This window comes from Nicrophorus vespilloides, unplaced genomic scaffold (genome assembly GCF_001412225.1).
Source record: "Nicrophorus vespilloides isolate i.1.1-1 unplaced genomic scaffold, Nicve_v1.0, whole genome shotgun sequence".
Classification (NCBI taxonomy): Eukaryota; Metazoa; Arthropoda; class Insecta; order Coleoptera; family Silphidae; genus Nicrophorus; species Nicrophorus vespilloides.
This window is the reverse complement of record NW_017097187.1, coordinates 217242-227577: the sequence shown is the minus strand read 5'-3', so window position 1 is coordinate 227577 and position 10336 is coordinate 217242. Positions and strand designations below refer to the sequence as shown.

The 10336-nt window shown below is 33.9% G+C and overlaps 1 protein-coding gene across 3 annotated transcripts in view; it reads left to right on the top strand.

The window, feature by feature from the left end:
• The window catches only part of LOC108559354, a 37327-nt gene that overhangs the window by 2246 nt on the left and 24745 nt on the right, over positions 1–10336 (top strand). The window contains exon 1 of one of the 3 annotated variants that reach the window (XM_017916604.1): positions 2559–2739. The exons of the other annotated variants lie outside the window; for them this stretch is intronic. The gene's annotated coding sequence lies outside the window, so the exon portion shown is untranslated. Of the gene's footprint in view, positions 1–2558; positions 2740–10336 lie in introns of those variants that run through there. 3 annotated transcript variants of the gene reach the window in all.

Sequence of the window (10336 nt, the reverse complement as noted above, 5' to 3'; positions counted from 1 at the left end):
CCATCCGGAATATCTCGATATTAATTGAAGATGAAGACATAGAGGCTCGAGCGACGCGACGTGAATACATTTAGTGGCCCAGATTTCTACTCTCTTCTAAATTTAAATAACACGAGGAGATTTTTACATATCGTAAATGCATTTCGTACACCGGATACGAGTTCTTCGGCTCAAAGATGTCTGGGGCATTTTTTGTGTTTCGTCAGTATGGTTATTTAATTGCTGATATTTAATATAAAAGGTTCTGCGCGATGGTGTACACAGAAAGGAGCAATAATAAAAGCACGGTTTGTAATTTGTAACAGGATGCACACACATACACTTACGGCGTGTACACACACAAATAAGTCGGATGCAACCAGCCAGAAATTTTAAATTCAGTTTCCGGTAGTGGAAGAAAAATAAAAACCATAGCAAACGTATGTGGAATACAAAAAAAAACTAAATTACCCATTGCATTTAAATTGAAGTATAAATGTACGAAGTATGGATGTTAATAATAAATGCATCTGAAATAGTTTCCTGTTTGTGAATTTTCAAAAGCAAAACTTGAGCGAATCGAGAAAACAAAAATTTCAAAATCTCAATCTGTCCCCGTTCGTATTTTTTTTTTATTGCAGTGTGTATATTTATGTGTTTTTTTTTATATTGTGATTGACCCGAATTTGGTGGATGATCCGAAGAGTCTTGACTTTCTTCGCGAAAGTTTCATCCTATAAAATATTTAAAACTATAAACATTATTCGGTTCTGTTCGATCCCAAATGCAGATCTCGAAGTCGTCTTCTCTCTGTACTCGTTTTTTTTTTTTAAATTTATTTACTTCGATGTAATAAATGCGAAGACTTTCAGGCTCTTTTGCATTTCACGCGCGCTTTACAAATTTTTTTTTGAAAGACCATCTCGGCTTTCACTCGGAACTTGCGCGACGCATGTCAAGAGGTCAAAGTAAAAGCAAAAGCGATTTACAATTGTAATCGTCCACCCTGAATTATTATTAGTATTATTATATGCATGAAGCCACGTGGAACTAGATCGGAGATCTGTAACGAAAAGAAGGAAACAGCGTGATTCTTGTTTCATGAAATATTGCCTCGTGCCATCGCAGATCTATTCAGCGTTATTATGTTTCCTTAATTGTAACTTGTATTGAGATAAAATTACATCAGACGCTTTTTTTTTTGTCAAATTACTGTTCAACAAATCGACGTTTATTTCGTGTGGACTTGAACCCATTTGGTCCTTCCGATTCGGAAATTGGTATGGGCGCCCGCATGGCCGTAACGGGACGCACAATTTCAATAATTTTCATCGCTCCTCGTCCGTTCGTTCATGTCCAATAGAGAACTTGGCGAACAAATTAATAATATCAAACAATAATGTTTCACGTGAATTATTTTCATTTTAGAAACAAGAACAACGGACGTGGGAAATTTACGCAAATTGAGGGGGGGCGGCCCAATTATTTCTTTTTTTCTACTTGTATCGGAACAATACCTGCGTTTTAATGAAGCCAACTCTTATGAGCGTTGCGACAAAACTCATTGTCTCGCGCCAGATTTAAAAATTATTTAAATCCGCTTAAATTAAAGTACGAAGATCGTTTATTATTCCGAAGGATAAATGGAACAATGCGAATCTCATGGCCGGAGTTCATCATCATCGACGTCGTTCTTGTAGTTGTTTTTTTTTTTGGACACAAGAAGATTGGTCCAGTTTTGCACTTTTAATTGCTTAACCAACAAAAAAAAATTAAAATGATAATACCTGTATTTTATTACTTGGCTGCGTAAATTTTGTTTAAAATTACTTTTGGCAGCTGTCGATTTCACCATCTGTCTGCAATAAACTCTGTGGGTTTTTCTTTACTTTAAAACGTTAAATTGTATTTTATAATTAGTATACAGTGGAACCTCCTTAACGAGCAAAATGAATTGTAAGAAAAATTACTCACTTAACGAGTAACAATGAGAAGAGAAGTTCTGGATGTACAAATATTATATGTATTAATATGTTTCACTATACGAGTAAAAATTTATACTACTTATTTATACTATTTTCAAAAATACTCATTTACTTTCAAAACATTTACTTTAATTTGCATTAATCAATTAGTAATGAGTTCTTAGTATAATATAAAATACTAAAAGAAGATCATTTACATAACATCAAATGAAAATCATTAAAATACTAATATTATCTATAATAATATTGTTTAATAATTTGTTGTGTAAAGTTCGTTTGTGTGTTTTCAATTGTTTGCGTCATAGAATGACAGCAATTATCTAACGCTCGAAGCTTATCTTCGAGAAATTTTGCAGTAAAATTAGTAACGTTTTTTTTTCTTCTTCTACTTGCAAGTGTACTGGCTTTTTCGCGTGCGTTTGCCTATCATTTTATTCGTAACGCCGTGTTTTTGTTTTGTTCCATCCGCTTTTGCGATTATCGAGCCGCCGTTGCGCAACGAGCGTGGCTCTCCCATTGTGTGCGTGTATATTGTACATATATATATATATATGGCTGTACCTTGACTCCAGTTTTTGGTGAGCTCAGTACAAACCCGAAGCCGTCGCGCCATGGATGGGCAATGCCTCTGCAGTTTGTTCCTACGCGAAGAATAATTGTGCTGACGACGAGGATTAACTTACCACCATCGTCGTCGAAAGTGGTTATAGGATAATAGTAGGAAACCACGAGAGGCTGTTCAATTTGTCCGGATGTGGATTAATTCTTGTTAACGGTCGGTGCAGATTTGTAACTTTTTTTTTACAACTAGTTGCTTTTACTCTCATTTTAGGACGACTTTTGATCTCTAAATCCTTAAGCTCCAAAGGGAAAACAACCTTCTTCAGGGAAAATAAAAACATAACAACTTACGTCCCTGTGCTTAATTAATGAATATGCCTTGCACTTAAGTTGCGGCGTGCAAATGTTTAATGGCCCAGAAAAATCTAAAATCCAATGCTAAATCCGCTCGAAGAGGGAATACAAAACAATTATATAAGACTCGATTTATTTACAATCTAATGGGAAATTCGTGGTGCGTGAAGGGGATTTAGCTTGTTTGTTTATTGTTTTTTTTTCTTCTTATTCTTCACTACTATAATGACTCCTTCTAATTACTTATATCCGATCGGTTTCGCAATAATTAATTCGTTCTGGAATCACGTGCTTTTATAGGCAAACAATCATTTTACTTTTACTAAATAATTGCTAATTTAATTTCGGTAATTTAAGACTAATCAATTAATCCATTTTTATCTACAATATCTTAAAGTAATCTACTTTGACTATCTTAAACTCAATATTTCCGGCTTATTACAATCTACCTGCCTTTATTGCGGTATCCCGCATTTTCATACTATTGATTTCATGTAAATGAGGTATTATGTAATGTTAGTGTTTCCACAATTATTAATGCCTAATTTTAAATTCAAATTGTGATTTGTTTTATTTTTTTTCTTCATAAATTAGTTTCAATATAAATTGTAAGATGTATGTGAAACGTTTGTTTTTAATGCGGATTTAAATGTGGGTCGTCCACTTGAATGTAATTAATGAAAACAAAAAGAAAAAAAAAGTTTAAAGACCCAAGTCTTTTCCTGTCTCTAATGATTTCCAATAACAGTCGTACCGATTAATTAGCTCTTCAACTCCCTAATCAGTCCTATGACGTGTCGCTATTAACTCATAGATTACTTTAAAAAAAAAATGTGTATTATTCCAAAGCTCAGATTTATCATAACAAATTGATTGAATCATCGTTTCAACAAACGATTTGAAACTCTTAAAAATTTCATTTAAACTGATCTAAATTTCCTTAATTGTAATATAGAAATTCAATAATTAAACTAGATTTTCTGCTTAATTGTTAATTAAAATAAATAGATAATTTGCATACTTAAGCTTTAACTACTAGAATTGTGGCTCGTGTTGAATATCAATATTGGCACGTTTAGTGCCAAATCCGGATTTAGATTCGTATTATGCTGATTAATCGGAGTTTTCCCGAGCGCAACGAAAACGTGTCTCTCGACCGATCTTCGCTAATTACTCAGGTTTATAATAATAGCACATCTCAGAATTTAATTGCAGTTATATGAATATTGAGAACATGTACATATTTAAAATTTGTTGAATCATTAAATATATTTTGCAATGTTTTTGAATGATTAATTATCAAATGTTTATATTTGATTTACTTATAAGTTTTTGACTCAAAATGCATGTATGAAATATTTATGTAGAAATTACAAACTGATCTAGATATTGAAATACTTTCGCTTAAGCTCTTTTAAAGACTTTCCTTTACATTTAAAACAATACTTTGCATTTACACCAGTGAAAATAAAAACAATTTTCAATCACTCAATTAAAACTAATATCAAATTTATTGAGAAATTACTAAATTTGGAAACAAATTTTTTGTAATAAATTGAAAATGATGTCACTCCTATAAACAGCAGAATTTTGTGTGTATTAATAAACAATGTAATGATGCTATTACATAACTAAAAATAATTATATGTTATTAGTTTGTATTTTTTACTAAACACAATTATGTCATTAACTGCAACTAATTGGGAAATTTGGACATGAATTCTGCTAAAAATTGTTATTGATTTCTACATTTTTATTTTGTAAAACGCTCAAACACAAAGACTCTTGTCGTGTTTTCCTCGTTGTCTCCCTTGTTTTGTTGCGCAACGATTAGAAATTGTTACGTGCCAATAAAATAGAAAGATCTTAAATTGTTCGTTCATATACCTTTTTTGTTGTTTGTTGTTGTTGTTTCAATCAATTTTTATGATTATTAGGAAGTGTACGTGGAAGTTCACGGTGCATTAAGTTCCGTTCGTTAATTGGGTGAACAATTTTGCCTTTTCCGCATCGATTTTCGGATTTCGTCGCCGTGACATAATCACATTTTCTTATTAACCCAAATGCTGGTGGAGTCAAGAGTCGAGAAGACAAGAAAAGAGGTAACGAATTAAAAAAAAAGGTGGATAGTAATAATCGGGTGTATATTGTATAACGACCTCAATTTCTTTGTCGCAATAGAACAGTTCTTCTCGCTGGCTGTGCTCTGGTTGTTACGCAACCTCGCCTCGTGGTCGCGCTTTTGTTGTTTCCTTCGGCTTATCACAATTATGTTATAAACATTTCGAGTGATACACATTTAGCCTTTTAGTAGCTTTCTCGGTCTGGACATCTCTCTCCATTTACCTGAGACACATTGGTTTTTGGATCCAGCTGCGGCCAATCTTTGCCTGAGATCTCGCACGTTTCTCGCCCGCATTATGTGTTTGTTCTTTTCTCCTTCGTCTGTTGCTTTTATACCTAAGGCCGGATGGCGTAATCGCAATATAGTTTTGCGCCGATTATCAAACGGTTTATTTATAGCCGCTCGTTTCTCTTCCGAAGCTTTGATCCAATTGTTGATCACCTACGGATGCACTTCGTGACTTCAATCGTTAACTCACCGTTGATCCGTCCATGAGATCATCATCATCATGCATTGTCAATTGCCCAAGATGTGTTCGGAGATCAGTTTCGTACGTAAAATGTGAGAGTGGAACGACGTCCTTGCCGTTCCAATACTGGAATGGAATTTTACTTTTTTCTTCACAAAAATTCAAGGTCCATCGAAAATGATTACGTGTCTTCGGATTTATTTAAGTGGATTAACAAAACATCACTTATTTACTTCAAATCCAAATCAACAAACATTGTTTAACTCAGTTGCATAGAAAATGTAACACAAACAAACTCTATACTCCAATTTCATTGACCACAAACATGTTAACAATCTTTCAAGGCCGCTTCAATTGATGACTAATGAAAGCATTGATTTCACCGCTCAAATCTGAGTCAAATTCATTTTTAATATCTCCACAAAGTGTACTATTCTTCGACAAGTTTTTAAATGCATAAAGATACAAGTTCTTGTTTATTTTTCACCGAATACAAATTAATTCACTTTCCCAATATGTTTCAACAGTTTGAATTAATTCTGGAATTATTTGTACAACGAATTTACTCCTCTCAACGCCATTTCGAAAGCAAATTAATTCATTTTCTCAATATATGTTTTTCTCTCGGATTTTGAAACGGCGCTACATGTAACGGTCTAGACGCCGTTTAAATTAGTTGTCTAGGCTTTAAAGTGTATTTGCTCGTACAATATTGTTTGCGTTTACAAAATCCTCTTTCGGTAACGAAATTTTGTTAACAAACGATTCGATTTCGTTGTTTTATAGTAAACTGTCCTTGTATTTAATCGGTATTCAACCTTTCATGTGTAACACTCAACATTAAAGGTAGCAATTTATATAATCTCCAAAAATCACGTAACACAAACACTCGATGTTATCGTTTATAATTTGTTTAGTTTATCTTAATATTAATGAATAGCTCTTAACAAATACATATATTAATTAATTAAATATTTGAGTACATTAACTGAAACGAATCTACTTGCATTATATAATAAAAGAGTTATTGTATTTTCTAAATTTGCAAACTTTGAACAACAAATTAGCGGAATGCACCGACTTTCATATCCTATTGCTTCTTCCTTTATTAACTTATTATAATTTTTTTTGTTGTGTTTCTCAATTTCGCAATTAATACATTGTTTGAATTTAATTCCTCTAAAATTACAGCTCTCCAAATTCTTTGTGGCAATTTAAAGGAAAAAAAACGTAACGTTCGAAAGAGTGATTCGCAAGTTTCCAGCATTTGCATTTATTTTATATGTATGAGTTGTTTTTGCGCAAAAAACATTTTCCGTTTCGTTACTAATGAAGTTTATTTAGAATACAATACGTTTCTTGCGAAGCATTGCAAAACTTGTTGTTAAAACATTGTTCAATATAATATGTTAAATTTTGTTGTTTAGAAATCGTTTTTGAAATTTCCCAACAGTAGCAAATTAACAATTATTATTTTGTTTATAATTAATTAACTAATGTTATTAAATTTGTTATGGAGACTGTTAAACTTCAATTGTGACATATGTCAAATAATACGCCATCTATGAAATTGATTAACGAAGTTACGGAAATGAATTTAATTTGAATGAATTTATTTATTATGACGTTTGAATTCTTGTGTTTCGGGATGCAGGAAGCAAATTTTGAGTTCAGGAACATTGTTAAAATGCTTTATTATAATTTATAATTGCTGAATATTTGTTGCGATCCAGTTCGAGCAAGCGGAATGCCTTCAGATATGAGGAACGAGAGGCTCTCGGTAATCGCGTTTCTCATATATGCATTTCCTCAATCTAATTGCCATTACCAACTGTTAAATAATTAATTCTATTTTAATTATTACCGAATGCGATGCTTCCATCCATCCATCGTCTTCTCCTCTTCCTTCTGCGAAGCGTTTCCATGCTCCAATTCAGAGATAAAAAACGACACGCAACTGCCGCAAATTAAGTATAAGCTCACTTCAATTAGCCGTCGTCCTGTGGCTGTCACTGGAATCGCGTTGCCAACTGCGATATTTGGATTGTAATCGAATCATTGTGTGTGTACATTGCCTTGCAAACAGAAAAATAAAATAAAAAAAAGAAGAATCAGCTCGGCCAACTGTTCTGTTCTGTTTGACGCAGATTGAATAACACACTTATTTTAGTTGTTGTACTTTTTTTTCCTGTTTCGCCGGGAGCCAATTAAAATACTCAAGTTTCCGAAACGTGAGAGCCCCAATTGCTGGCTTATTTTAATTACCCGGAGGTGTAGGACTACAGTCGATAACCCTTCAAGGGTCCATAACAAGTATAGTTACATCAATGTTATTTATAATTTAATACAAATAAATTTTAATTATAGAAAAACAATTTAGTAGATTAAAGAAATGCAATTACTGTATAAGAAATAATTGGTAAAGTTGTATAACTATAAGATACACTAATTGAGGACTTTGTTTCATTACAGAAACACATCTAAATCGTTTGAAGGCATTTGCCAAATAAAGTCTAATAAGTTGAAAGAAATAATTGTAAAATGTCGCGATCCTAATTATTATTTACCTGAGCTGGAGGTGAAAGATTCTTCGCCTCCCGAAGCACGAAGGTAGGAGGAGGCAGTGCGAATCTTTCGCTTGCAGAGTGCGGACGTGTTCTTCTCCTCGTCGCCGCCTTAAGTTACATACATACATATATAAATAAATAAATGAAAATTTCGTGCAACTACAACTGTTGATTAATTTCGTAAAATCGTCTGTGTGCCTGTCTGTGGATTACGCAAAAGCCTTGTAATTTTCAACGAAGGTAAGCTGTATTTCGCAACGCTCCACCTATGATTATCGCTCCCCATATTATATAGTGGAAACGCAAGCTCTCTGGTTTTTCTTTTTTTTTATCTTCTGCCCCGGAATCTAGTCTAGTCTCTCTCTATCTGTTGCAGAAGGAAATTGGCAAATGCGATTTAATTATCTTGATTGGATCTCGTGCAAATTAGATTACAGCACTTGAGATGCTGAAGGAAAATAAATTTAAAAGAAAACGTTCGTACATGAGTAAAACCCGGTATGATAAGAAGCAGGAGCACTGACTTTGCAGTGCATCCATCTGACCCGGTCTCTCTGTATAATTATTTTGAATGATCGTAATTTGATGTATCGAACAGTTTCGGTAACAAACTCTAATTATTTCTAGTAAAAAACTTATAACATTCCATAATGTAATTATTGAATCATGCATCTTAATCAAATATTTATAAATCTAATTACTATATCAAATTTCGTAAATTTATATAATCTTCATTTGATGTTTGGGACCATTCGAGTCTGCTGTATACATCCAGAGCGGAACTTGTAAATATACAAGTCCTGTTAAACTTATTTTTAGTGCCTCAGGTTGGTGACCATGGGTTGTGTATACTTACTATTTATTTACATATTTAAACCATTTAGCATACTGCTACAATTTCTATTTCTTGACCAAACAAAACCGAAACTACATTACTTTGATATCGAAAATAATTACAAAATATTGAAAAAATATTAAATGTGATTATTTGTGTATAAATATTAAAAATTGATGAATGAATATGTTAAATATTGATGAGCATTGGGAATTGAGGTTGATTAAGTTAATGAAAACGTTATATTGGTTTCCGGATGTTTTTATGTCGGAATTTGTAGATGAAATTAATTGGTTGTGTTGATTCTGTGATAGGATGAAGAATGAACGGTTGGAGAATCATTGAAACAATAAAATGCAGCACGTGTGTATGGATTAAAGGTGCTTAGTGGCTTGGTATGGTTTCGAAAATCGTTGAAATGTAAATGGAGCATTTTTTGGTGTGCATTTTAAAATGTTATCGATTGGGAACGTGCAGCGGCCAATTAAATCAATCAATTTCGGTGGCTTAATTGGCTCGATTTTTTATTTCAATGTTGATGATGATGATGATTAAGCCATTCGCAGAGTGAAAGAGGACAGATCGGTGTTCCAAATTGGTGATGATCAAAATCCTCACTCGTTGTTCTGCTTTAGGATTATCCGATGCGGCGTGCCGTGCCGTGTTGTGTTGTTGGGAGGATGTTGTTGAGCTCCGATTTTCTCTGCTCGATGGCCCCCATATTGTACCGTTATTGAAATGTAATGTAATTAATTGGTGCGCTTCACCGGATGGTGCACCTAAACGTAACGCTCCCATTGGTAGCCAATTGCGCACCGGAGCTCAAATTAACCGTCAATTAAGAGAAGGCCATCTCTTCGAGATGATCGACCAATCGACGAAAGGGAAACTGCTAAACCCACCACTTTGTCCTAACAACAAATTCGGTGGCACGCGATTGGTCGGTGGAGCGTCGAGGATGCGGAATAATTTTCGCGAACGTGTATCCTTCCTTTCGTCCTTCCCCGACATCCATCAAACCGCCGCCCTCCGACCCATCCGCGGTATGGAAATAGCGTGAGCCACGAAAGGTGGCACAGCTTTGCACCGAACTTTCATATCGGAACCCCAAAAAAACAAAACAAAACTAAAACTAAATTTCCAGAAGGAACGGAAGAAGTGGTGAAAAATCGATTTCGCATTTGTAGGCCCGATCGAAAAACTGAAACCGTGACAAAAAAAAAACGCCGAATTACGTAACGCCGCAGGATATTATTATTATTACAATCCGTTCTTCTATATTACTTCGTTCTATTTCTTCTCTCTCACACTCATTCATTACGCAATATCTGCCGAATCACTCACTTGATCCAATTTTTTTTATTACTTATTAATATTACAAACCGATCGTAATTTGTCCTTTCGTTTGTTACTAACAGACACCAAAAAAAAAGGAAATTGGACTATTAATCGTCTATATTA